Here is a 25,433-nt window from a genome sequence, read left to right as displayed (position 1 = left end):
CACTATCGCGTCGCAGTGGCGAATGTCTTCTCTCTCTCTCTCTCTCTCTCTCTCTCTCTCTGTGTGTGTGTGTGTGTACATGTACTTACCAGGGGGAGGGGGGACGATCGTTGGCTCAAAGTGCTTGCTCGGCTTAATGTTGCATTGTTAATGTTTCAGGGGCTCGCGGGAGAGTGTCCTTATTCTTGACGCCCGGCTTGGTTGTTGAGAGCCTTGAGTGTTTGATTTTTTTTTTTTTTTTTCTTTTTAGTTGTAGTGTAGGAAGAGGAAGAGACAGAGCTGTCTTGGTCCCGATTTAGGACACAATAAGCAGCCAACTTCTTACTACACTTCTCCCACTCGATGCGGAGATGTCTTCGTTTTTATTGCCTCTGAACGTCTGGTTAACCAAAAAAGCTCAGCTATTTTTATCGATCCCTCGGACTTTGTCTCAAATCCAAGCTTGGTTTTTCTTTCACCGATGTACTGTTAGAGAAACTCGATAGCGATACGTAACTGTGGCTCCGTCAAAAACAATGGGAAACAAAAGCAAAAGCTCTCGACCAATGAAACTCGCAACGCCTGAGATCCACTCGCCGATGGCTATCGCCGAGCGCACAGCTATAACGTAACAATGCATCGAGTTCCCCGAGCGAGTAAGTATCGTCTTTCTTTCTCTTGGAGCACCTGGACGTCGGTGTCTGATGGGTTCGAGCGATAAAAATTGATAAATACGCTTTTCAAGATTTGTAAGGCAGAACGAGATGAGCGTGAATTTGTTGCTACGGCTCGTAGACCCCAATGAATGGGCGAATGAGGCGCGCGGCGCGACGCTTGGTGTCTTGTTTATGAAACTCTAAATGAGAGGTAATAGTGAAGAAAACGGAGGAGGAGGGGTGTTTTGAAACATCGGTGTACCCTTTTCTGCAAATGAAACCTTGGAACTGGTATACTTACGGATTGGCGCGCGTATGCATGCGTATGAAAAATTTGGACGTATCAATGTCATCTTCAAAGGCACTTTGTAAAATAAATCGATGATAAATGGAATCGAAATTATCTTTAGCTTAAGAATACGAGTACTGCATCTCAAATTCGTACTTTCGAAAGAATCCCTTATCACATTAACTTTTTACAATATTAGCTTTTAAAGATAAATGAACGAATTTATTTAATTTAAATTTAATTAGCCCTCTGAGAGTCTCATTTTATGCTAAGCATATTAAAAACTAACTAATGGTACTTTCCGTTAGATCTTAGGAGTACCCTAAAAATGTCCCTATCGAAGACATCAACATGAATCATTTCATCCCTTTGTCTTTTTTCTTAAAGATATCGAATTCCATCAATTAGAATAACACAAAATCTAAAAACCTAAAATTAACAAAACCATCTTCGATTTAATTGCCGTTTGTGACCTTTATTATTCCGAAGTCCAGATTTACCCGGTAATCCGATTGATAAACGAAATTACAAAACGCGAAACACGCGGATGTACGATAACGCGGATGATCACATTTTAGCTCTCGCTCAATTCGACCAAAAGCATCACGTTTCGTTAACGCGATTGACTCCAAACGACGCGAGACGTGTATTTACACATCCAACACATCAAATTAAAATCACGGTAATTATACGGTATGCTTCCTATCCCCTCGTTGAAACTCAACTAAAAGCAGTTGTTTCCGCCCCCGGTCTTTGCTGTCCAATCCTGAATCCACAAATAAACAAAAACCATCTCTCGACGATGTCATCGTTCACACACGCTCACACCAACATTGAGGACCTCTGATATATACGTGACGGCGAAGAAGGCCCACGTACTGTTCGGGAGGCCCACGCGCGCGTAAATAATCTCCCTCCCATCTCCACGGCTCTAGTCTCCCTGCGAGTATTGGCGCTCGCGAGGACTGAAGCCGCAGGGCGTGCGAAAGGCAAAGGGAGGGTGGGGCCTTCGCTTTCGCAGGATTATTTTTTTTCACAAGACACCTGCAAGAGCATCAAAACGAGCTTCCAAGAGGCCAAACAAAGAGTGTGCTCATTGTACATCTCATGGAGGCCGTAATGTGCAAAGCTCTGCTCGCGAATGCGATATTTGATACCTCTCGTGTAGTCAGGTAGTTACACGTACGGAATTTAATGCAGCTATAGAGTTTTATGCATATGGTCATTTGTCACGGTTTTATTTCTCCAAAGATACCGTGATTTTTTCTTTCTTTTTTTTTTTAAGTTGAAACCCGTGGATGTGAGATATTTTTAAAAAATCCATGCAGCCTCCAACATTGTATGAAAAAAAAAGCGGAGCTAAATTTGTAAGACAAAGAAAATCCCAGAGGTTCTTACTGTACTTCCTCGTCCTGACGTAGGATAGGTAGGTAAAAATACCCTCGCCCGAGGTATAATTATGCATCATCCCTCGGAGATATTTCCACTGCATCACGTATCTATTTGTGTACCTCGTCGGATAACATACCCGTATACACCCTCGATATCCACCCCAGGAGCCTCTACTCGAGCTAAACGCGAGGCCCGAGTCTGCACTCAGTCGCGCGTAATAATTGATCCCCCCCAAGACGGAACGGAGCAATTATCGCGTCCAGACGTCTGCCGTCTCCTCCCACGAATCATCGCGTCGCTTGCTCGCCCAAAAAATCTCCCCCGTCCTCGTATATTCAATCCCAGACTCGATAAGCGCGTTATTTCCGCAGCGAATCCCACCTGTGAATACAGCCTTTGGTCGTGCATATACACGTAATGATGCAGGCACTGCTGACGCGCAACGCCGCGGGAATTCACTCGACCGCGTTTCTCCGTGGTGTATTTATATACACCTGCGTTGTTGGACCAACAGCCACCGGAGGTACTGTATAACGGCCCAAAATAGGAAAAAAACTTTGTACGAGGCGTGTGTCGTCGTCTCACTTTTCGCTCCCTCGTCCCTCCGTCGCTACTTACCTCTTTCGCTCTCTTGACTCTGGAGTGCCGTCGTTGTTGCCCAATGTGGCGATAAAGATTTTTCTTCCCCTTTGATCTCTCTCTCTGTTCCGCTCTTCTTTGAGTCTCTATTTTTTTTTTCCTTCTATGATGATGGTTCGTGGATCGTGGTCGTTTGCGTCAGAAACGGCTTTGGTGAATTAGCACGTTCCGTGGACGACGATGAGATGCACGAGAAAAAACTCTACGTACAGGTAGCAGCTACAAACACAAATGATGGATGAGTTGGATGAATTTTGGCTCCTTACATACCCTTTGTATGACTCAATAAATAGCATCGATCATCACCGAAAGAGCATCCACTCTGGTTTTCCCAGATGAACACGAAAGGCCCGGCAAAGACGATTTTCCCTTCGTCCTTGGAGGACTAGCTTAGCAGGAGAGGGGGGGGAGAAAAAGGGACCGTAGTCATGGAAACGTTTAAAAGCGGTTCCCGATGGCTTTCTTCTCCTGCGACTATCGGAATCAAGATGGAGCGATTAATTCCTTCAAAGGAAGGGGAGGGGGGTAACGAGGTAAAGCGATTTGCCACGCTCGTTGGGTACCTTCCTCCCTCTCTCTCGGCAGCGCGAATTGGCATAATCGACTTGGCTGAATTTACCAGCTCGCCGAGCCGGGCGCCGAAGGAATGCCTAATAGGATTTTTCTTTCTTTCTTCCTTCGTCCAAAGGGGGTGTCGGAAAGAAAGCCGTCTGTTTCCACTGCGAGGGGCGGAGTGTTGATTTTGAGGTGATAAGTAGATTTGGAGCTCTGACCCATTTCATTCTCGTGTTTCGCCGTGATTTTTCCGCGCGAAGAATCCTTTCGGACTGTCTATACTTTTAGTGGAAAATTCAGAATTTCACAAACGACACGGGCTTTGAACTTTTTTTTTTCGTCCATCGTAATTTTAAAGATATACGTTATTTTTATGTAAAATGATAATTCTTCATGAGCTTTTGGGTGGTTAATTCAATCACCATTGGACAGGGTACGTGCACTTATTGATTGGAGGAGTATATTCTTCTCGAATCGTTGGTGCGCGTAAAATTAATTAATCAACTCTCAACAACTTTTCACGATTACCTGATACTTCCCATCGCACAAGATACTTCTCCTTAAAAGTCAAAACTCACTTGACTTCATTATTTATTATTACACTGCTGTAAAACTGTAAATCATGAAGAAAAAAGAGTCTAGGCTTCACTCTCCATGCTTAAAATTTTTTTTTTTTTTTTAATTTTAAAGCACAAATTTGTCCCAAAAAAAACAACGGGGACTTTCTGGAAAGGAATGCCATTGCCAAAAGATAAAACGCCTCTAGAGTCATGCATAAAGCTGCAATACACGATGTACATAAGTGCACAGCCAGATATAGAGGAGAAGGGGGATCAAAAAAGGGGGGGAGGGTTAGGCGTTTTAAATTTAAACAAGAAAATTTTTGGGTCAACCCCGGCTGGCGTGCTCCCGAGACTCACAACTTTTCTATTACCGCTTCTCTCTTTTTCTTTTTTTTGCTGTCCTTTGAAAGGTGCAGGGAAGGTGGTGCACGTATACATGTAAACAGGGAGAGAAAAAACCAGAGGCGCGTCGCGCCGCGTCAACGTCGGGATCGCAAATCCCCAGTCGACGCTGCCGGCGCGCCACGCTGAGTGAAAAAGGAATTGCAAGCGAGAGAGAGAGGTATAATATATAAATAAAGCACTGGTGGAGCGCGAGAGAGGCGCAGTATGAATAATTTATTAGAACAAGGTATATGTATGGCTGGCGTCGTCATTAGGGCTACTTTATTTCTGGATGCCTGAGGGGGTTTATTTTTTATTTTATTTTTTTTTTCAACCGACGATGCGTCGAGAGTGAACGACGTGTGATTGTACCTTACTCGGGATTCTCTAGCTAATACCCTCTTTTCTTCATTTTTTTTTTTTCTTTTAAATTAGATTTTTGTCCTCTTGAGTGACACCCTCTACTGTAATTTTGATGAGATTTAAAATTTTACACGTGGGCTGTGAATTACTGACTCACAACTTCTCGTTTTCTCAGAAAACCTGGATAATTTCTTGTGTTAGTTTTTTGATATGTTTCCTTTGATTAATTTTTAAATATTGAATCACAACTCAAATATCTCTTTTTTACAAAATAATGTAAGTAGAGTAAAGTGGACAAGGTATTCGTGCGTTGAAAATTTTATGAAGCCCTTTTTCGTGGGATTACTTTTGACTTGACTCGCAGCCAAGGGGATACAATAATTTATACCCACAAAATCATATTTGATTTCGATCGTGGAAGTATAATATGTTAAACTTTTAAAAAATTGTATCATTACCAAGGCAGATGTACGATTTTCATTTCTATCATATACTATCATACCATAACCACATCTAATAATCCATCTGCCCTGCAAAGGATGTAATACAATTTCCAATTTACTTTTCAGGTCGGACCAGTCCTTTGAACAGCGAGACCAAAAGGTGAGATCTTTCAATATATACCCATTTAATTAAATCCATGTCCGTAACATTGCATTGGAATTTAGTTTCAACCCCGAAATATCGTATGTTGGCAAAAGTTTGTCATTTTTTTGTTCAATCCGAGAGGATGAAAGTTACCTTACGACAATACTCGAACCATCAATTTGTTTCTCCCGAAAAATACAATCGGTACGATACAGAGTTGAGAATTACCAAAAAAAAAAAAAAAAAAAAAAAAAAAAAAAAAATACTCCATCAACTTTTCGATGCGATTGCCCTACAGAAACAAAAGCCAGTGGGATCCAATTAACCGCTTTGCGCCCAACTTTGGGGCAAACTCTCGTTATCGGACTGTACAGTCAATAAACGCAGGGAAAGGAGAATGTCAAAAGGGACCCGCCGAAATGGAAACAAAACAAGCCGTCGACTCGCCAGCCACTACTTTTGTAACAACAAAATGGAATCGCGCCCGCGACAGTCGGTCGATTTTTTGTTCGCGTAGTTTCGACGTTATTTTATTTTTCCATCCCCGACGTCTGGAGGAAAATCGAATCCATCGGAGAGGTGGGTATGCATGACACGGGCCATCGGCCGCGGCGACGGGGTCACGGAAGTCGGGACAAGTTATTCGATTTCCGCTCGATTGGCCCTTGCAGAGGCTCCATCGACTTTTCGGCTACTCTTGGTGATCTCGAGACGCTTACCTTTTTTTTCTCCTTTTGGGTAATCCCATCTCGTTCCGCTACCATATTAAATATTTAGAGTCAACCGAGGCTTTTGTATACCACGAGTGGAAGCAAAATTGTTTACCACAATATCGAGCAGTGATTGTTCCAATTTATGATGCTCTTAACAACTCCTTTCATTCGCTAAAGCCAATACCAGCTCTTGATTGGGCCAATAACCTTCTGGATACCGAAAATCGGCAAAGCTGAATTATTTACGAATCTACATAAACGTACAGAAAAGCTAGCCCAGATTGCCTTCAAAGTTTGCTCTTAATAATCAATGTCCCGTTAAGCAAAGTTGGCACGCGGATCCTCTGCGGCAGAGAGAAACGAAATAAAACCAAAAAAAAAGATGCTCGCAGTGCTGATACTTACTGCATGACGCTGAAAAAAAAAAAAAAAAGAGAATCGCAAGGGAAAAAAGCCAAAGCAAAACGAAGAAGTAAAAGGAGAAGAAGAAGAAGAAGCGGGAAGACAACCGGGGAGTGGGAGGAAGAGAGTTTTAAAGGCGCGTGGGAAATCGCTGGCAATCGTTCCTCGAGGCGCGACACAAAGGAAAGGCATTTCCATGTATCACGGCAGTGCGCTACTGCCAGACCTGTCTCTCCCGCGGCTCCCTTTCAACCCCTACTTTTCGCCCTTCCGATTGCACCCTTTTTCTCCCTCTGCTAGGCTTAGATTGAGATTTGAGCTCAAAGTTTTCTGGATTGTGACCCTTTTCAAAATATGAGAGGCAAGACTCTCTTTTAGGGTACTGCATGGCACGTGCGTCAACGTTTTGGTGGAAAAGGGTAATATTTTGATATTGAGCTCCAAAGGAGATACCACGTATATCTACGTCAAACGTGAAAACACCTAATTTGGCTAAATGTTTAATTTGGAGAAAATTACATTTTTGGCATGATTATACGAATTTTCCTTTGAACGGGAGGTCTGAAATTAATGTTTGCCTTTACTGTTGAGATATAGTACCGTTTTCCACTGGAAACGGATGTACGATTTTGAGGTGAAAAATTTAATCTACAGCCAAAATAGTCATCATTAGAGTATGACCAAACAAACATATTTTATATTTACCTTCCTGCCAAAGTTCATAGCTAATTTTAGGTTTGATTCGCCAAATAATATAGTGCAATGAACTCAAAGCTCCTTTGATGTCGAAAAAGAGCAGATCAGTCTCTGGTAAATTGGTCTTTCGAAATAATTCCGATGAAACAATACTTCATCATCAGTGACTTTTGAAACCAACATAGAGATCCCTCTAGGGGTGGGATAGAAGGAAGGGGATTAAAAAAATCGCATTGACAGGGCAGAGACGAAATAAAGTTTGGCATGTTACCACGTAGATGAAAATGTCGCGTATCTGCGGCGCGATGCGCATGAATAAGAAGCCGTATGTTGCAGCCAACTTGGACGTCGACGTCGAAAACTCAATTTTCGCAGTCATATTTCTGGGCAAAAACCACTACTACCACTTTGAAGCATTTTTTTTTCTTGCTCTCTGTATCTTGCTGCCAAAGTTGTGTGTGTGCAGTAGTGGCGGGGTAGTCGAAATCGAACGGTTACATCTAGATAAATGCGACGGTACGTGATTCCCGGAAAGAGTGTCTTTTTGAAAGCTGTGTCGAAGTCCATCTCGGTTGTGTGCTATATTTTTTCTTTCCATTTGTACGTGTATCGCTGTTCGTCAAAATCTGGAGGGAAAACGTATCATTATTTTTTTTTCACGCGCGTACATTCCGTTTTACGGGTAAAAACTCGCGAATGTTATTTGTTACCGAGCGGAAATTCCAGCGAAAAGTTTCGGATAGGGAATTTACATCGAGCGAATTCTAATTAACTGAAATCGTGAACGAAAGTTGCTGGCCAACTTTTTTGTTTTACAAAACCAACATTCCACGCGAAACACGATCTGCTCCTTCTAACTCTATTATATGTACGCACGCATTTTTCGGTAAAACAAATGGATACATCAAAGCAATTGTAATCATCCCCACAATAGCCCAGAGAATCGAGGCAAAGTTCCGATTTTTCGGAGCGTCGAAATTTTTTAATGATCAAAACGCACCCCGCGTAGCTTTGCTATTGTGTATACCGGCACGATACAGCTAAAGCCGATCCGCGGGAAGTACAAAAAAACAGTCGCAACAAAGGAGCGACAAACGGAATAAAAATTTCGAGGAGACAATCGTGGCAGTGGATAAAAAAGTAGCCTTAGGAGCTTTCCCGGTACAGACACGGTGAAAAAAAAGCTCATCAGCTCGTTATAAGCTCCGAGCATGCGTGCCATGACAAACAATGGTCGTGGCGCGTAACGAGCTTATGCGCGTGGGAGCAGGAGGGAGGGGGCGGGGTGGCAGTGAACTTTTTTCGCTTTTCCCCGCGTGTGTATACTAAATAACGAGTGGCTCGGCGCAACGGGAGTTTCAGAGTTTTCTCGGCCGTGTGCGGCGCACACGTGGGGGAGTCAAACGGTGCCCGTCTGCAGCGCGTGTGTTTTGTACGGGAAGCGTAAAAATTTTACCGAAAAATGCCAACTGCGCGATTCATCGAATTTTCAGGCCAGTGCTTCACTTTTGCGATGGGTAAACGCGGAGCTAATGTTATTTTTGCACTGACTCTGGGTACGAAGCAAATCCTGATTTGATGGATTTATATTTGAGAGTGGAGATTTTTTTTAATTTGTGAAACTCAGCTTTGGTAGTAGGGGACTTTAATAGGCTGTTGGCTCGATATTGTTTTCAAAACACCAATAATGCAGCTAATTGATCACACTATCATAGCCCGGGACAGTACCTGTACAAAGTAAAACGTAGGTCAAGCCGTGCAATGTAGGAGGGAAGCAATTAGCCACACTTTACCATTACGAATGGTGAGTACAGCCACATCAGAGAGACGGAAGATCCTCGATAGCCAACAAATAACTCGACAAATACTCCCCGTAGGACGCAACTCTGCATCCACTTTCTATACAGGTGAGGTCTACATATCTCACCTCTGCTCGTTCTCCCGAGGGGTATCATCGTCGTACGTAGGTACATACACATTTCAAATTCACACGCACACACACACGGATAAGTAATGCCCTAATTCGGTAAAGTGCCCTCTCCCTTTTGCACCGTTGCGTGGGAGCAAAGGAACCAAAAGAGAAGGAGAGTGAAGCAATCCCCTCTCTCTTACCCTCTAGTGATGTTGACGAAGCACTTTGGGCTACCTGTATGTGCGGTTACTCTGCAGCTGCGGCAACGCTTGCTTGTCCCTTTTGCTCACTCTCCAACTCTCGATTTCAAATCAAATGGGTTATCTAAGTACATAGGAACATGCATTGCAGACTAGCTAATCAGCATAGGCTACACGTACAAGTTAAATATCATTGATATCAAATAATTGTGTCCAACGTTGTTTTTCTTATGTTGCAAGGACTAACGATAAATAGCAATAAGCAAAGCTGAGATAAGCAATAATTCTTCTGTAAGGATCTGTGCATCGACGATTTCGGTATATCCTTTTGTATGATTGATTTCCTTTCCTTTTTTTTTCTTTTTTGGATTGGTTCTCTCGGCTCTACACGTGCATCGGAGACTTGGCCATTGACACATGACCGAGTGCTCCTATTTTTCTTTTTCATGATTTACTCACGTCCCCAGTCTACTGGTGTAGCTTCCACCACCGCCTTTATTCGGTTTCTGTCGGATCGAGGATTCTTGATGTTTTTCTCTCGTTTGATTTACTTTGTTTGCTCCACTGTATATGAATATCACCAAGAATTCCCTCATCACTTTTATTACGTTGCGTGACTCCTAAATACTTTTGACGCATGAGATGTAGTACTGTCAGAACGTGTAATTGATTAACAAATATTTATGAGACCCATGGAGTCGTTTTGTATTCGGCTAGGGTTGTTTGGTCAAAAATGGAGATGTATGAATAATTGACTAGCCCTTGATTATACAAGGAAACGTGAAATAACGAGCTAAAGTGCTTTTTGATCTCTTTCATTTACAAACATCTTTATTTTCTTCCAGGTAGTTTTAAAGTTCAATAATATTTTACATCGATCAAGGTCAAACGCAAAGGCTTAAATTGCCAGTGGGCTTTCACGAGCTATTAGCGTACCTCTTGTATTGATTCTCGACAAACAAAACTTAGCCCTGTACTATTATGCGGTACTGTCTTCAAAATTATTCAATACCTTTTGTGTATACTAGAAAAGACTATTATTGACTTTTCTACTTTCCTGCGTATAGGTGCCATTTCGACGGACGTAAATTCACCATGGAAAGTATGCCACAAACATTGGGCTTTATCTTATGGTATCACCATTTTCCCTTTTAAAAGCATTTAAAAAATGAATTGAAAAATAAATTTATTAGTTTAACCATACAACAAACTAACAAACCTAAACTTTCGGTAGCCTTTCAACAACAATCTACAAAGCCTCTTGCCGATGATCGTCTCAATAAGGAAAGTTGAAAAACAACGTGCGCCCATAGCTTAGACGATAGAATCGCGAAACAGAGCAGAGGGTTATTTCCCTCTCAAGGGTCATAATTGCCAGACAAAACGGTCCTGGAATGCAATAAGGGGTGAAATTTATGTAAGCTGATTAAAGCTGCGAGATGTGTATACTTGTATACGTATATATGCATGATACCGCACTCTTGAGGACGCATGTATACATTGCGATTCGACTACTCGTTAAGCGAGCTTATCCTAATTGCGGTTCTCGAGGAGATAGAGTAATTGAGCTGAAGAGCCGAGGTGGAGGGGAATTGGGGACTGTAATACCCTTGCACCCGTCCACCGGAAGATTCTGGATTCGGAGAGGGAGAGGTGAGTATAAAAAGATAAATGTTACCTCTCCTCCGGCTGGGCCCTCCTTGAAAAAAACCGAGATTTCATTTGAATAATTCCTTCGTGTTTCTAAATCTTCTTGCTTTTAAAAATTAACACTTTGCCGTTTAGGGATCCGTAAGATTATATAAGCTCCTTTGCGCTTGGCTCTCTGAATAAAATTTTACGTTTTGTTACTGATTGTCGGAACAAAAGTGGGCTCGGATGACTTTTTTGCGTTACTTTTTTGTGCGATTTCTGAATTTTATCGGTGTGCGTGTAACGAAAAATAATATGATTCAATACTCGTGTTCATTAGCTTAAAAGCTTAAAAGCATGAAATATCATGACGTGATATTCATGTACACAAATAACTGATAAACAACGAATTTCAAAGCTTTGTTTTCATTGCTGATAAAATATTACAGTATAACATTGTTAAAAGCTTTTCTCGATCACGTATAACGTACATCAAATGGGTACGTGACATGAAAATGCATGTAAAACATCCATTAAGTACAAAAATAAACTAAAAAAAAAATATTTGCATCAACACATGCCGTCATGATTGACAGACGGTCAAGCACTAATCGAAAAAAAATCCAGCGGTGCCTCGACTGATAGTTTCAAACTGTCGGAACAATGGCTCCCAAGAGTTAGCCCCGCGATCTCGTACCCAGAGATAGTATCCTACACGTGATAGTGCACGCGAGGCGCCAGAGAACCGCGTAGGTTATTTTGCAAGCCCCAGATTGAAGTTTGCCGACTAGCGGAGCAAATTAAACGCGGACGCGTGCGAATTATGTTCCTTTCGCGTGGACTGCTTTGCCGATTGAATTTCCACTGGGTGACGTACGAGTATGCAAACCAGTGCGTCCTCCACGTAACTTTTTAACTCGATCTTCCGTAAGAGCACACGTTCGGGATTAGTGTTATTGTTGAGGGAACTCTCCCCACGCGCTGGGAATATAATGTGTGCTTTTGACGTATGCATGTTGTTACGCTGGAGCTATTGTTTCGAACTTGAATTACCCGATGTTATTCAATTCAGGGGATAAAATATGAGTGTTAACGAAAGTAAGCAAGAAAAGTATATAAACATACTTGTTTTATCCTCCCAAAAGATGATCGTTTCGTTCCTTTGACATTAGCGCATGATGACACTAGGCTTGGAAATTATACGTATACCCAACATCAGGACAACAAACCCTATCTAGTCGCATATGCACATATTACACCTGCATATGGGATGAGTTTGCACAGGGACATTCGCTCATTCACCTGCTGGAGCACCTCCGACGTATGGATCTCAAAACGTAGCCAACTATAGGTAGAGAGGGGCTTCATATATGGGTTCACGTCGCATGTCACGCTGTGAATCGAGCGACGCATATACGGGGAAATGGTAGCGAAGCCGCTCGTGCCCCCATGTAAAATGCAAGCGCACGTGCACGTACATCTAGGCCCTCCTTCCGTGGTAGTGAGTCCCTGCTGTTTGCGTTCTGATTCGAAAGGCATTGTACAAGCGAGGGCAAATTGACATCCGAACTTGCCGAGCGCGCGCTTTTGTACGTAGAGTACACACGCGTGCATACACCCTCGCCTCGTCGTACCCCCCATCCGTCGCGCTCGAATCAGATTTATCCTCTTTTTCTCCCTCTCTCACTTGCTCTGCTGCTTCGTTATTCAATATTTCGATAGTACACACTATCTCTGTCTCTACGGTACAGTCGAGGAGCACGTCATGGTTTTCACAGTGGGATAGAGTGGGCTAATGTGTATACCTGCAACGACAAGAGCCACTCGATACGTACCACCGGATCTACTCTGATTGCCACTGAGCGTGGCTTGAGTATTGTTTGCGCTTAGCGTACACGGGTGTGATATAGGTATGTGAGAAGCTGGTGATGAATGCAAGGGTTTTAACTTCTGTGCAGGTGGTGCGATCGGAATTTTGGCGAATGGGGTAGCTAAAGGTTGATGGTACGTTAGAGGTATTAGTCGTAGTTGATTCCCCATCTCTATGGAATTTCATGATAACATCAAAGCATCGGCAACGTGATGGGGTTGCGTGATGTAACTTTGATTCGTCAGTAAAAATTCCATACGAGCAGTGAGCACACTTTCGTAAAACGTCATGAAGCAAAATTGCGTGAATAAGAAAAAATAAGCACTCGCGAAAATTCGACAGAACGTGAATAATGCAAAACACAGCGTATCGCCGACTGAATGGTGAAATAGAAAGCACGAGGGCATGAAACGAAAAGATAAAGGACTCGAAAGAGCTGGAAAGTAAAAAGTGAACTGCAAAAAGCGGAGATGGAGGTCTGAGGGGACGGAAAGGTTTGGGGACGGTTTTGCGCTCGCTCGTTCATCTTGCATCGCCCGGAAAAATCGCCATCGTCATTTCCGGCAAGACGAATCGCTGGGAGCGCTCGGAGCCGCCGCGAGGGGCTATCAGCAATTCTCTAAAAGTTTCCTCCAGATCGGAGCCAAGTCCTCGCGAAGCGCGTTCTCCTTGCGTCTGTATCCCCTTTTCTTTTCAACGTATCGAGATAACTCTATCTTGATGATTTGGAGATTTTTCAAATTTTTTTTTTTTTTTTTTTTAATAAGAAGGTAAACGTTTTCTTCGAATATAATCCACTAGCTAAAAGGAAAAGGTTGAGCAATAAACATTCTGCGTGGAAACGTTAGAAATTTACTTTTACGAATTACGTACTCTCGTATTCGAGAAAAATTTTAATGTCTGACCAAACGTGGACCTTATCTACTTAAACTTTTTACCAATGATCGTACAATTTTCTAGATACAAGAAAATTACTTTGTAATAATTATTTCAACAAATTACATACCGTTATGTCTGGCAGCATTCAAATGTCTACCCAAACGCGTACCTAAACTACTGAAACGATTAATTTATTATGTATAAGGTAGGGCTTAAGGTAAACTTAATCATTATTTATGAAATATTGACATTTGCGAATTACGTACCATCATATACTACAAAAACTCGAATGTCTGACCCAAGGTGTACCTATACTACTGAACCATTTTTGTAAACTATAATCTATTAGTAACGAGAAAAGCTCAAGTTAGAATGTGTGGAGGTTTATTAAATATTTAATCCTTGAAATTAGATACCATCTTATAAGGTAAGGCTCAAATTATAATTATTACCATTTACAAAATCATATGTGCAAATTAGGTAAGAAACTCCAATGTCCGACCTAGCCCATAAATTACCTTCTAAGATGCAATTTTTTTTTTTTTTTATGTGATTACAACCCATCAAAGTAATATTAAATGTAGTAAAATATTTACTTCCATTAGTTACATGCTGTTACACACCACAAAGTTCTAATGTCTGATAAAACGCGTACCTTGGCTACTACAGTTTTTGAAATTGAAGTAATCTATCTATCCAGCTGAAAGAAAGAGTTTGAATCAGAATTATTTTACGTAAAGTATTATAAAAATGAACTTATATCACATACTATCGGGTATGAACGACAAAACTCGTGTGTCTGACTAAACGCTTAGCATACTACTTTTATGTTACTTTTTTGTTTTTTGCTCTTGTAAATATACTCCCTCTAATTGTAAGAAAACGTTTGAAAAAAATTGGTTTTACACAAAATTTTATAAAATATTTACCAATACAAATTACATACCGCAACACACGACAAAGTTCAAATGTCTGCCCTAACGCACACCTTAACTACTAAAACGTATAAATTACTATTTACAAGGTAGAGCTTAAGGTATATTTAATCACTCTAAACGGAATAATGGCATGTGCGAATGACGTACTGTCATATATGTGACAAAAACTTAAATGTCTGACGAAAGGTGTACTATCGTATACGTGAAAGCTTCAATGTCTGACAAAACGCAGACCTAAACTACTGAAACAATCATTATTACTAAACACTTTTAAAATTTCTCGATTACAGTTAAGTAATGGACAAGAAACAAAATACATGAACTATAGTTACTAAACTTTCAATATAACGTATCTTAAAGTAGAAATATCTTGTACACAATATTAAAAACAAAACAAAACAAGCCAATGGAAATGCAAGTTGAAAAATCTGCAACGCAACGGCAGCCTTAAAAAACTTTTCATGGCCCTGACGGGCCATTTCAACATGCATAGATATATCCCCGTAAACATTGATAATAGGCAGTAGAAACTAATGCAAAGTCATTTCGTAGCATAGTGGCAAAGAAAACGATCGATTTTTATACCTTTATGTTTACGAAAAAAAACGAAAAGACTCGTCTTGCCATACCGCGCCAGTCCCGTGAGACTCTCAAGAGAGAGAATGGAAGGAAAGGGTTACTTGGGTTATTATAACAGCATTTCCTCGCGCGAGTACTGTCTGGAATACAAAGTGCCCATACTCGAGCTCGAGGAGTCCCGCAGGAGTCGAGAAAAACCTTCGGTGGGCTGGAGACGCACTTACCTATACCGTGATATGATGGAAAAAAAAGGCTAAGTACCTGCATACCGGGGGAGGAGTTTTGACTATGAATACGATCGCAAGCTCTTGGGGAAACGGGTAAGGGTCGAGTTTCGAGTGCACTTTGAATGTCTAATCATTACTACGCTGCACCAGAGAGCTTCGTTAATTCAAAAACATTTGCTGACAAACGCAAAGGGTTTGTAAACTCCACAGAGTGTCCGTTTTAGAATTTGGGTCATTATGAGAGATCCCGATTTAGTTGTACTAATGGAGACTAAATTTAATCAAAGAACTTTGAAATGTGCCTTTCACAGCGTGAACTTATTAGGTAACAAAAGTTGATGAACTTGTGTACTCTGCGCATCGAGGGATTAATTACCGAGTGGGGACTGAGAAAGCATTACACACAACTAAATTTATTTATATACTGCAATTCATTCAAAAATGTACTATAAAATAACTTTGCTTATCCAAAACGTGAGTTTAGAGCTATATTCGACATAGGAGCTCTTTTTTTTAAAATCAGTTTTACTGTAGTTTTCAAAATCCCGCAAAATCTTTCAAAGTCTTCTAGAGCCAATTACTACAACTTTGCATACCCACCAACATTTCAATGTGTTTCCATACGAGAGTAATCTCCTTTACCACTGATGTATTTATCACCATCGAAGCACTGACGTTGGATTTGGGAGAAGTGATCGTCAAGATGGATTAAACCACGTTCGTCATTATTAGCACTTTCTTCGACTCACTCTGACTTTAGTGATTTTTTTTCTAGACTGGCTATATCGATGATACAGATTATGTTTCTTTTTCATCTAACTTGGCCCTTTTTGCTCCATTGGCTCTACTTGATATTGATTCAAGTTTACCAATTAATTAAAAAGTGTATCACGATGAAGATGTAACGCACTCTATTTGCGGACGTTTCGTATTGCATTGTTTTGACTTTATTTTTACTATCAAGACTTTCTTGTTGTGAATTCTAAAAATAATCAAGGTGATGCAGTATGCTTTATTTACGTCACGAATCTCTGTAGGTTGCTTTTATTGGATTGCACTGGAAAACTACGTGATAATAATAGCCGAGAGCTAGTACAATGGACGGTTATTTCGAAACTCGTAAGTGTATACAATATATGCATGCACTGAGATCGAGCAAAAGTTTTACTGAAATTTATGGCACTAGTTTTGTTACAACTCTCGAGCGTACGTCTGTATTGTGTCCTTTGACTACTGTTTTTCTCCGTTGCTCCAAAGAACACTTCCTAGACGTAATTTGTTGTATACACGCAAGACAGCAGATTTTCTTGCAAATCATAGCCTTTGACTCTGAAATATCGTGATGTTTGTAAACGGAATCAGAAATCGTTGTCTTTGTTATTCCGTTGGATTACTTCAGATTGGCATGATGTACGGAGTACTCCGAGTTTCGTAAGTGACGGAAGTAGAATCAGAGCACGATTTTTCTCCGAGTGAGCACCGTTGAACTTCAAGTATACTGCATTTGTCGGTAACTGCAATGATTGTGCCACTCGAATGCGGTGTACGTACAATAAAGCACAGTATTGATTTATATCTGTAGTGATTTTATTACATTACTCATTCATTCAGCCGTGTCCTTCTAATTATTTACTTGTTAGTGAATTCACTTCATGCGTATCTTCAATTTTATATAACAATGACCGACTCTGCGAAATCGTTCAGGAAATTCCCAAGCAACCTCGCTCTCTGGTTCCAATAGTAACACAGAAGAGCTCTGAGCCTGAGTCGAAATCGTGGTCTCATTACTCCACGGGATTACACGAGACAGCGCGAAAGCCGGAGGGTTTCGTGTCGTGTCTCCGATCCCGGCAATACCCGAGCACGATTTTGGTCTTTGGATATATTGTTGTTTCGCTATTGCATATCGATGACAGCGATGATTGGATATGCCAGATGGGTGACTTGATAGCTGTGCAGCAATCCATTATAATCATGGGATGGCTGGGAGAATGAGAAATATGATTCTTGTTTTATAATTTCCAGTCAACTTGACAATTTGCTAATTGTTTGACAATATTAACACCAAAGTGAGTGCGAAATAAAACTCTTTGGAGGAAATGAGATAAAAAAGGAGCTTGTTGGAGATATCCGTCAAAGGTATCCCATTATAGAACGACAAACCACCAAGTATTATTAATGAAAGTCCAGAGTAAAATTTGGGTCAATTAGCGATCCATACATTCATTTTTAGAAACAGAAGCATGTTGGACAGCAAGACTATTTACAAGCCCCGTTTATTCATCCAAACACGTGTGAAAAATTAAACAAAAATTTTTTTCTAATAATAAAAACTCCTTTCGAAACAGAAGCTGCAACATTATTTTTAAACTCCATTTCAGCTCGACAGGTGCAAGCGCTGAATCAAAAACACTAGTACGCCACCTCTGATGACAATTGTCACTGTGAACTGTAATTACGTATCGAAATAACTAATTTCGTTACTCGAGATATCTGTTTCAGCATTCGTGTCACGCTTTAAAAGAGGATTTTTTATTCAACCAATACCTTTCAAAGTTAAACGAAAACACTCAGTTATTTTCGGATGCATGATAAAAAAAACAGCTCCCTTTGTTCAGCCCATTGGTACTCGTTAAAAATAGCTAAATAAAAAAAAATGCACTCCTCCAACGATCCACTAGCTTTGACCAATCGAGGGTCAATTACGCCGGATCCAGTCAAGCCGGCTAATGAACTATTAAAAAAAAATTAAAAAAAAATTTTTTTAAATCAGCGAACGAGTTTCGATTCAATTGTAAAAATCACAGAAAAGATCAAACACGATCTTTGCCTCTCAAACTCCTTAACGAACACACTTTTCCCCTTTTCTCTCTCTCTCTCTAGCTCTTTTCACGTCAAAGTGACGAAAAAAAAAATATCACCGATTCAGTCCCTCTTTCCCTACTCACTCGGAATTTAAACAACCGTGTACACGCCTCCACTATATTCCAACCTAGTATCCGCAGCTGCTAGTGAATAGGGAAAAAAGAGCAAAGGATAAAGGACGAGGAAAGCGGAGATCCTCCATCAGTAGTGTATATTAAAGGTGGCACGTGAACGTCGCTTGGGCAGTTAGCGTAACTCTCCGCGTTGAAACTCCACACGCGCGCTCGTGCTGAATAATGGCTGGCTTTATTAACGGCTTTTAATTAGTGTCACAGCCCTCCTCCCACTTGAGAGCCCGAAACTTTCGCATTCCTCCGTGGCTCTCTGTTTTTTTTCACGGGGGCCGTTTACTTATGACGTCGATTCATAATTTTTTTCGTTGGGTTTGATTTTTACCCTTTGATATATCACGCTTGGATGCATTTTTTTATTTTTTTTTTTATTTTTTTTTTTTTCAATAAAGTGGAAAGACAAAGAGACTTTCAAAGTGGAACATACCTAATTTACTCCCCGGTCACTGTACGAGACCAAAAATGACCAAATAATCTCGCAAAAACACCATTTTGATGAAATTTTAAACGAACGATATTAACAAAGGCAAAATAATAATTTGGGTGTCTCAATGCTGCTAGTATGATGCATGACTATTTAATTTTCAACATCGCACAATTATAGTACCCCTCACAAATATTGCACAACTTTTTCAAGCTTCCAAGCCAATTGTCACTTGGACAGGCAAAGAGACCAAAAATGTTCAGGTTGAATTAATTAAAGTTTCAGCCAACCGTTGTTTATTAACTTTTGCCATACGCCCACAACTCGAGCATACTCCACTTTGATGTACAGATGTATAATACGCGACGATCGTTGCTCTAGACGAAATGGAAAATCGTCGTTGTAGGTATACCTTGTCGTTTTTGGTGGGCCGCACGCCGTGTAGTCACTCTAATGAGCTTTGAGGCTTTCGTACACGTGTGTCGCGTCTGGGAGCTTTAATATACCACCGAGTAATAATACCTAATGCGACGCTGAGCTTTGCCTTGTTTTCCAACAAATACACGGCAAAAAAAGTTTGTTATGTGAAAAAACAAATTTTCAAGTAAACCATGACATTGCAACCATCATAATACCATATGTGATATTGTCGCAAAGTCACTTGATTGTAATGAAAAAAAGAATTGTTGTCGAGACTGAAGATAAAAAAAAGAAAAGAAAAGAAAAGTTTTACGTGCAATTTTCCAATAGAGCCACTTAGAGAAGATCAAACTCCGTCGAGTTCACTCGGACAATGGCAGAGGCGGTGCACAAAAGCAGCGCTTGCCGATAACGCCTCGCCCGCGCCCTACGATTTGAAATCCTGACGTGCACGTGCGGCGACAAAAAGCGCTTTTGATCTCGCCTACACCTTCCCCACTCGCAAAAAGAAACGAGCTTTATCGTTGTGACATCTCCGTCTACCGAAGCGTCGGTGAACAAACACGCTAGTTTTTTTATTTTTTTTTTTATTTTTTATCTCTTTCGATCCCTTTATATTTATGATCCTTCGAAGAGTGGCTCCACTATTTCGAGTTTCTTAACAGAATTGAAACGTTTCGTGGATTGAAAGATGTTTGAGATCAACACGGGTTTAATGATCTTTCAAACGGCTAAACTCTCCGAAATGCATAACAGCTAGCAATCAGGCAGTAGGACGATTTAGTCAGTATTGACAAATTGCTCGGTCCCTGGATAGTAAGACCCTGGAGCAGCTATGAAATCAAACAGCTTTTTCCGGACTGTATACGCATCTCTTGACGGTCCTATACGTTTCGTTCGTCAAAAATTACAATGGACTCGATTACCCGACTACAACATCGCGCGATAAACATCCCAGCGAGCCTTGAAGAGGGAGGAAATATTTAGATAGCGCAGGAAACTGCATCACCGTTTCTCGTGTTTCGTCACACGCCACCCAACTCAGAGCCCGTAAGCTGTACCGTCCATTTGCATTCCAAGCGAGCAAACACGTACAGCCCCTCCCCCCCTCCTCGAACTGGGTGCTCGAGCAAAACGACATCCTCTCTCTGCTCTCGATATCTCCGCTCTCCCATCTCATCTCTGATCTCCCCCATCGCTGAGCTGCAACTCCGCCTGTTTGACCCAGCGGCCTACATACGGCCACCCCCACCGCTGATTCCTCCCTCCTTTCTTTCTCTCTCTGTCTCTTTTTCCCCCCTCTCGCGTTTGATCCTTGCTCGCACTTGTTTTCCCTTTCAATTTAGCGCTCCCCTTCTTTTCCTTTTTTTTTTTTTTTTTTTTTTTCACCCACTTTACAAGCTTTCATTTTACTCGCTGTGTTTCTTTGGCGCCCCGAGGCTTGTTTGCTCAGTAGATATTCGACGAGCAAGTGTCTACGAGATGCTTTTGTGGCTGGGGAATGGGTACTATCACAACTGATTGTGTATAGATTGGGAAGTGTTTAATTTGCACGGTGTAAGTTTATCCGTGTATGGGCCAATGATCCATGATTGCGGGAAAAAGGAAAAAAAAAACTCGTGGCACATCTATACAGGGCTCGTTGTTTAAAAGCTCGAGGATCGCGTCCATAAATTAGAAGCCCCCTCGCTGCAGTGGCTGTATAGCTTTGGATGATAAATTTCACGAGCTTAACCAGATAATGTACCCCGACGCAGAGCCGTTGAGGAAAGGAAAATAAAAAATAAAAAAACAGGACTACGGAGTAAAAATGCTTGCGACGCGTATATAATAGTATAGTAGCGGCTGGCCCAGTTACAAGAGTAGGGGGGGAGTGAGCCAACAGAGCTTTCTCCCCCTCTCGGCGCACAAGCTGGCCAAACAAAATTCGTTACCCGGCCAACTAAAATATTCCACCGGGCCTTTCAAACCCCTTCTCTCTCTCTCCCTCGTGCAGTTCTCGGTCCATTGCCTCCTTTACTCGCGCTCGCGCATGCAGCGTACACGTGGCTATAACCCTCCAGAGCGACGTTTCGGCGCCGGCTTCCCTACATTTCGTTCGACCACCCTCTTTCTTTTTTTCCATTCTTACGATATATCCGTGCAAAGAGAGAGAGAGAGAGAGAGCTTGAAGCTTTAAGGGTAAGGAAATCGTTGTTTCACGCTGACTTTTTTTCAGTTTACGAGGAAAAAGCTCGTCCCCGAGCTTTGCTTCTGTCGATTGCGTCTTACAGGCACGCCGTATAATTATTTCACTCACGTGTGGTCGCAAGAAAAGCTCGGGTTTGTTTCTTCCATCGGTCATCCGTGTTTACTCGCGTGGTGCTGTTTTTCCAAGGGAATCGCGTGCATGTACAATGCAATAGGTTTGACTTTGTTACCGTTGCTTCGTTTCGGTAGTTTTTTTCACTCGCTCTGCATGGAAAAATTCAGATCATTTGATTATCAAACTCCGCCGCGGATGAATCGTTTTTCCACTGTTTTTCCTGGCGTGACGGGCCAGGGTGAGTTGATTTTTTTTCACCGGCCGAGGGCAAACGTCGAAAACGTGCTCGTTCCGATGGTGTATGTTTGGATTTTGTTTTTGGTAAAAAAAGAAACGCCCCATATACGCTTTGGTTTTCGCGGCCGAATAGCTACACTGACTAAACGTACGAGCGACGGTCAACTACTCTGTTGTGACTGCGGTGATATTTAAAACAAACAGCGTCGAAACTTTGTGGTAAGTTTTCCGTCCCGGATAATTGTCCCAACGAGAGCATCACACTGGAGATTTAAAAAATCCTATAAGCGCGTGAAACAAGATTTCGTTCAAATCTAAAAGCAAGAAAATTTTTAATGGAACACCAGCCGTGTGGGATATTAGGGTACAAAAGCAGCACTTCCGGAACACAGCATACGAAGCCTCGCCTTCGAGCAGTTTTTCCACTCAGTCGCGGGTTGCTCTCCCCCACCCTCACCTCAGCTGGGATGAAAAGATTCCTTTTTTTTTTGCTCGTGAGCGGGAAAAGCTTGGGAAAGAAGTTTACGTGGAGACGGATCGTTATTGACAGACGGAAAGCGAAAGCGGTCCTCTCTTCGCCGAGATAAATCGGATTTCGACGCGCCGTCGTCCCTTTGGTTTTTCAATCGTTTCTACCTCGCTTTTTACCCCCCACGCGTAAAATTTTCAGAAAGAAAAAAAAACCGTAAATAGGACGTCTGTCTGCAGTCGCGTCAAAGCGCCGAGGGCCTTCTTTATCTCCGCTAATTGGTGCTATGTTGACGGAGTTTCATTCGCGAAGATTTCGAGATGTTTGATCCTGGATATATCTCTTGTCGTCTAGGGGGCGGAGGAAGAAGGGCCAATTAACTTTTCCTTTGGGGCTCTCCCGGCAAAAGTCCCCCACCCGAGTTTCGAGAGGTTTCCGTCGGTGCTTTGATTTCCATCGCATTGCCGAGAAACGGAATTGAAAATCGTTGGATGTTGGAATATTTTATTGATGGCGCTGCGCAATGCACGGAAAGGGCGTGCGAATCGACCCAGTTTTCATCCGCGTCGGGAGAAGAGTTTAATTAGCACGTTTAACTGAGAGAAAAGATATGATATTGTGCTTTCTCATGCAAATTTATTCGCTCATCTTGCTTTTTTTTCAATCTCGTGATATGCCAGCTCGCTCGTCAATCGCAATTGTGATTAAATGTCGATGTATGTATAATCGAGGAATAATGTTTTTTTATCGAGATATAAGCAGTCCATCATGCGTTCTCTCATCCGGGAAGTCGTTACTTCTTGATACCTCGCGTTCATCAAAGTCGCAAGTAATTGGCTTTGGTGAGGATTTCGCGTGAGCATCATCAAAATGACGTTGTGGCGTCAAAATACTTAACGCCCAATTTATTCAACACTTGATCGAGCAATAGCTCGCGCCCCGCACGGAGATCCGACGAATAAAAAGAAAAAAAAATCCACGTCGCCGTCGCGGTCGTGCATCTGCATGTACGTACCCATCCTAGGAGCTCCCATTAACGGGGAAACGATCGTCGAACAGCTGCTACCGCTGGAGCAAACTTTTCTCAAGACTCAGCGCGGCTGCGAACTTTGGCGACAGAGTTGAGCTCTACTTCCCGAGCACATCACGCGCGTGGCTTCTTGGGTCGCCTTTTTTCCTCGTTTTTTACGCTCACGTATTATGTGCATGTAACCCAAAACTGTGCAAGTTTGAGTAGTTTTTTTTTTTTTTTTTTTTTTTTTCTACATGATCCACTTTGCGGATCCTTTTTTTCATCCCTTCCTTTTCTTCCTTTTTTTTGGAAATATTTGTACCTACAAGCAATGCGAAGTCGATTTTTTCTTCCAGCTGCAATGGAAAGTGAATCGACTTTAGAAATCCATTTCCACGATCGGATTGTCCTCCCCAAACACTTTTTACCCCCATCTGAATTCCAGCCCCGCGATTTCCCAGAAAAGCCATGCACACACCATCTGTTTGCCCCCAATCTACTACCGACCCCTACTACCGATCAATCCTTCGCCGTGGGCTATTATTTTGTTTACCTACGACCTCACTCCTTGGAAACACACATGGAGCTGAAAAACAAGTTACACACGTGACTTTGAGTAGGGTAATTTGCCGTACAAACAGCAGAGCTTTTTTTGCCTATACGAAGCAACGGCGGCAGTAGGGGGGTTGCAAGCTCGGTCTGGTGGAAAACAAGCTGGGGTAAGAAGCAGGCCAAGGATGCGCGGTCGACGACGGAGCGAGTAATTTCCGATACTGGGAATAATCACGTATAGGAGAATTAAAAAACAAAAAAAAGAAAAAAAAATAAATGAAAAGAGTGCCTTTGTCGTTACGTGTAGTCATCCGCGTTTGACACGTGCCACTATAAACGAGCCAGCCGTGAAAATTAATCAATTTCCCGTCACGCGCAACGAGACCTGTACAGACTGAAAAGCAGAGGGCACAATGCCCTGTGACGTAAATGAGGAGGCCGGGGATATGATGCTCTCCTTTTCATTCGCGAAATTTCATTAAGCTGCCGATGTAGACTCGAAACAATGGCTCGGCAGGAGAGCACAACATCATCGAGTGTACGTGTGTACATGGCCTCAAATGGACAGACCTCGTTTTGATACAGCCTGTCGGTTCCATCCCTCCGGCCCGTGCTCGCGTTTGACGTCACTCGCGAGGAGCTGCTCCGCCTCGATGGCACCGCGCCGCCGTTTAATTATAACTTTTGCCCGAAGAGGAAGAACAAGGGGCGCGCGTATAGGCACGAGAGAAAAGTTTGGAGTATCAAAGCCGAACGCGCCGGTGGAGGTGTACTCAACGTTTGACTCGCCCTCGCTCGGCCGGACTTTTGCCGGTTGATCAGGTTATTCTCGTCTTCTTCTTCTTCTTCTTCTCCTCTTTTCGTGTGTAATTTTAACGAACGACGAGCTGTTTCGGACTCGCTCCAACGCTGTTAAAAAGTAATAACGGGAGGGAAAGAACTTTTCACGCGGTGGGGGTGTCCAGATCGCGGTGGACAAAGGAGGTCGATTTATTTTTCTCGGTGGAGAGGAAAAAATGGTAAACGCTCGTTAATTGCGAGACAAGTGCGAATATTTTCCCTTGGGGGTGCGCGGATTCGCGATGAAAATTACCCTCTTTTTTTTCTAACGCAATTTTAAGCCGAGAGCGGAAATTGGCCCTTAAACTAAAGAGCTTTTAACGGTAATGAGAAAGAGACTCCTTTGGTCGTCCTATTGCGTGGATTGGCCTTTTCTTCGAATATGGGGTTTCCCATTAATGCCTCAAACCAATCGAAATGTACGACATGACCCAGTGCCAGTGTGGAAAAACAAACGAAATCCATAGCAAACAAGGGCAGGATAAACAAACAAGCCAACTGTATAACGTGTACTTAAAATCCCCGGCGAGTTTGGTGACGCTTTCGGGGTGCAGGATATATGTATAAATGTACTTTTATCCCGTGGTGCTAATCCGCGATTATCGCTCGGCCGAATTCCTCCCGGAGTTTGCTGCAAGACTTTGGCCGTGGGTGTGTATACACACACATTGGGGGATATTGTCCCGAAGTATAGGTATATATATATATATATATGCGTGCTT

The sequence above is a fragment of the Copidosoma floridanum genome, unplaced genomic scaffold, assembly GCF_036245765.1.
Source record: "Copidosoma floridanum isolate Cflo_tuat_1 unplaced genomic scaffold, Cflo_Japanese_pri ptg000029l, whole genome shotgun sequence".
Taxonomy (NCBI): domain Eukaryota; kingdom Metazoa; phylum Arthropoda; class Insecta; order Hymenoptera; family Encyrtidae; genus Copidosoma; species Copidosoma floridanum.
Note: the sequence above shows the minus strand (reverse complement) of the source record.